General features: G+C 44.5%; 1 pseudogene; it reads right to left on the minus strand.

Moving 5' to 3' along the window:
• Positions 1 to 556: 556 nt before the first annotated feature.
• LOC103015780 (R3H domain-containing protein 1-like) lies at positions 557 to 3,308 on the minus strand (annotated as a pseudogene).
• Between the last annotated feature and the right edge of the window lie 1,348 nt (positions 3,309 to 4,656).

Here is a 4,656-nt window from a genome sequence, read left to right on the forward strand (position 1 = left end):
AGACCCTATGCTATATTTTCTGGAAATTGTTTCTGTGTCTAGAGATACAGGGGAAGAGTAGTCTTCTATTTGTGGGGTCTCCTTAGTCACCCTCCAGCCCCCCAAAGACAGTGCATGGTTGTGACTTGGTTATTACACTCCTGCATTCTTTTTCCCCCAAATTCTATGTTGGGTCACACTGTGCTGGCTGCAAAAAAAGAAATACAGGTTGCAACTGGTTGTAATCATTTTGAAGAATAATTTGCAGTACAATAGAGCTGATACAAGAATTCAGAAATATAAAACAAAATAACTATAAAAGTTAGGAGGCAGTTGAACAGCATTTCCTCAGAAAAAGCTGCTAACTCTGTATCATTCCGATGTGGATTCCTACAGGCATCTGGGGTGAAATGTGTATTTTCCCCCCCTTTGCTGGATCACTGGCCTGTCTTCAGAAGTTGTAAAGCCACGACCACACATCCTAGGAGTCTCATGTTAACAGAAGCTCCAAATACCAAGCCAGTTAAAGATGGGTGAGGACAGGGGAATCACAAAGGCCATGGGTCCAAAGTGGCTGTTACTGAGAACTTGTCCTTTCCAAAATGTGAAAGTCATAGTGCTTCTTGCTCGTTCTCAGCTTAAACTCGTTGACTGAGTTAGTTTCTTCAGAGCATTCTGTGCAGCGGAGATGGAAGGGCATGTGGCTAAGACAGTGTACGTGGAGGCCAAGTCACTAGGTTTAGAGCTTTCGGGGTTGACAGTGCTGTCCCCGCTGCTACAGCAGAGGGGGTGACAACGCAGCTGGGGCTGGGGCTGGGGGTCCCGGAGCCACCAGATCTTGGCGCCAATTTTAAAGAATTCCCCCAAAAGCTTCTCAGCTTCCACACGAGTTATTCCATCTGGTAGTTCAATAATTTCCAAGACCTTCCCAACAACTGCTTCTCCTGCATCAAGGTCGGTAGATGCAGCTTTTTTAGCTTGCTTCCTTCCTCGGTTTCCATGCCTGTTGCCAGGCTGACCCTGTTGGGCTGGAATGTGTCCATGCAGAACAGCAGGAGGGTTGTAATGCAGTGGCTGAACAAGTAACGGGTATCTGGCATCTCCTGAACAATATTGTCTCTACTGTTAAATTCCACATACTTCTGTCCTCTCTGGTGATCACCGTAATATTTGTTTTGTTGCCACTGTGGGGGTGAATGGGCACGAGATTGTGGATTGTTTCATACACTGAGCTGCATCGTCACCATTCCACCACCAGAATGGTGGGCGGCACAGCCGCACACTGGTGGCCTTGGAGCTGCTGGGAATTGCATGGTGAAGTAGTTTGAGGCAACTGTACTTGTTCTGATCCTGGATGTTGCAAGTAACCTACTGAGGAGCTTAAATAATTTTGTTGGCCAGGTGGAATGATGCTGTAATAAACTGGCATTCCTGCTGTAGGCATAGATCCTTGATTAGACTGATTAGGGAACATAGCAAGCTGTTGATAAGGCTGATGGGCATTCCTTGAGAACCTTGAGGCAGTGAAACCTGATATGATGGCACTGAAGGATAGGCAATGACCACTCCTTGAATCTGATTTCCAATGCTGTTGGGCTGGCCACCAACTAGGCTCTGACTCTGGGGTTGCTGAACTCCAACTGTCCCCTGGTAGTTTTGCTGCTGGTTGGGCATAACTTGATAACCTGTCCGCTGGGCAGGCTGGGGTAGTGGTTGGTTTAGACGTGAATTGTAATGTACAGAAGGGACGGGGCGATACTGAGGTTGACTGGAGTGGTCGTGGCCTGGAGCACAGTAACAGGCTGGCATCTGTGGAGAGGGCTGCTGAATATATCCTTGCTGCTGGAGCACAGGCTGGCTGACAGGATGACCAGAGGCAGAATAGCCAGCAGTAGGGACTTGCTGCCCAGGTGGTAGGGGAGGAAGAGAAGGCGGTGGTGGTGGTGGGGCTGCTGTCGTGATGTAACCAGACTGCTGTACTGAAGAACAACAGAGGACTGAAACATGGTGGCGAGAGGATCAGAGCCATCCGCCGATGGCTGGCGGGCAAGACTCAGGCGGCCACAATTGAGACCCATGGTTGTCCTGCTGGGAGAAAATGTGCTGAGTTGCTTGCTGTTGAGGTGATGGGGGTGGCAGAGGTGGCTGTGGAGGTCCAGGCCCTTGGGTTCTAACTGGTTGTTGAGTCATAGAAGGATTATACACAACTGGACTCCCATCTGGGTTTATGAAGGGCTGACCTGTTTTTGAAAGCCTGCCTATGCTTTTGCTGCTTCCAGAACTATCACCTCTTGTCAGAACTGAAATTCCCCTGAAGCGGCTGGCTTTGGTTTACAGCAGGCTTGAAGTTTCAGAGAGAGCTGTCTGAATCTGTGCTGCTCCAGGGTCGTGATTCAGAGTACTTCAACTCGTTCTCACTGCTGCTTTGATGGCTATTTGTTGATCTCCCTGATGAATCGTTATTAACTCTAAATATCTGGTGCCTCTGCTGGGTGCTACTGGCATCCTCGTCTTGGATTCTTTTGTCAATAATATAATTCTCTTGGGAACACAGCGGATCTTGGGAAAATATTTGGTCTTTAGCTCTCTGGTACTCTTATTCTCTTTCTTCTATAGATTTGCTTCTTCTGTCAGCTTTCAAACGTATTCTCATCTGGTTATCATCTTTGTCAAAGGTAGAGTTATCTCTCTTGAGGATATATCATTTCTGAAAGTCTTCACCTTTATCATCCTTAATATGTTCATTAAATTTCTGATCAGGTATTCTTGTATTGCTAGTTTTGTTTACTATGACAGACTTCCCACTCTGATCAACATTGAGGTCTAATCCAAAGTAAGCAGCGACTCTGTGTAACAGCATCCTATAGTAAGATGTCACTGGGTGGAATTTTTTATGTGGAGACTCATTATTACCAATGAAATCTAAAATTTCTTGTTCCAATTTCAATGGCATCATACTGTCCATGGGATTGTTTTTTAATGTATTTACTAAAAATTCATGTAGACCTATGCCAGTTGAATCAGTGTATTCTTGACCTACAATCTCTTGATAACATTTTTCTGGGCAACTTATCACTGGCCTTTTCTTCTTCTGCTTCCTCTTTTGAGGGCTTCTCCTCTTTTTCAAATGATTGTGTTACCTGGATCTGAATTTTCTCCTGCAAATCAATATTGTTGTCAATGCAATGTTCATTCTTCTCTGCCAAAATCTTCCCATAGTTTTCTGATTTGATAAGATTTACAACTCCGGTTGTATCTTTCACTTCTGCCTCCAAATCCTTCATTGCTTCAGTTTCATTTTTTACCGTAACAGTATCAGACATCCTCATTAACAAAGGTTATTTTAGAATTCTACAGGGAACTTGAAGGCTGATGTGTCCTATGGATGTGGAATTGTGGTGTCCCGAAAAAATAAAATATAATCCAAGGTTCTTTCTCACAGTTGTCAGCCAGGATGTCAATTGTCTTGACCAATTTGGAATCTGGCAGGAGGAGTCCCATGTCCTTGTCACCACTGTAGATTCCTGGACTGAAATGGACTGTCTTGGATCAAATATATCATACTTTCAGGGGCCCGCGTTACTGAGGAGGAGGAGGAGGAGGCGGTTGGAGCGCGGCGCAGCAGGGCGACGGAGGGGCTGGGTGGGTGCAAGTTAAGAGTCTTACGAAAGGGAATTAGGGAATCTAAGGAAAAAAAAAAAAAAAGGTCATGAAGAACCTAGTGGCAAGACGGGAATAAAGACACAGACCTACTAGAGAATGGACTTGAGGATATGGGGAGGGGGAAGGGTAAGATGTGACAAAGTGAGAGAGTGGCATGGACATTATACACTACCAAATGTAAAATAGATAGCTAGTGGGAAGCAACCGCATAGCACAGGGAGATCAGCTCTGTGCTTTGTGACCACCTAGAGGGGTGGGATAGGGAGGGTGGGAGGGAGGGAGATGCAAGAGGGAAGAGATATGGGAACATATGTATATGTATAACTGATTCACTTTGTTATAAAGCAGAAACTAACACACCATTGTAAAGCAATTATACTCCAATAAAGATGTTAAAAAAAAAAAAAAAAGAAAGAAAGAAAGGGAATTAACCCCATCACCAGCCCGGACACCGGCTCCAGCGGCAGCCACGGCTGGCAAAATCCCGCCCCTTCCCACCACCAAGCTTATTTTATCTTGAACACAGGCTTTGATTACTTATTATAAGAATATCATTATATTTTAAAATATCTTATTGCCAATCTTTACATTTTTATTTATTGAATACATCAATATTAGACATTAGTTTGAACATTTTATGTAATACTAATCTATAATATAAAATCCCTTTTATTCATGTAAAATAATTATCTTGGTCTTATATAATGTGGTGATTAATGAGTCAAAGTATAACAGTTTAAACAGAATTAAAACGCATGTTTTGGGGGAATTGGGAAGATGGCGGAAGAGTAAGACACGGAGATCACATTCCTTCCCACAGATACAGTAGAAATACACCTACACGTGGAACTGCTCCTACAGAACACCCACTGAACGCTGGCAGAAAACGTCCGACCTCCAAAAAGGCAAGAAACTCCCCCCGTACTTGGGTAGGGCAAAAGAAAAAAGAAATAACAGAGACAAAAGAATAGGGACGGCACCTGCACCAGTGGGAGGGAGCCGTGAAGGAGGAAA

Source organism: Balaenoptera acutorostrata, chromosome 4, assembly GCF_949987535.1.
Source record: "Balaenoptera acutorostrata chromosome 4, mBalAcu1.1, whole genome shotgun sequence".
In the NCBI taxonomy this organism is placed as follows: domain Eukaryota; kingdom Metazoa; phylum Chordata; class Mammalia; order Artiodactyla; family Balaenopteridae; genus Balaenoptera; species Balaenoptera acutorostrata.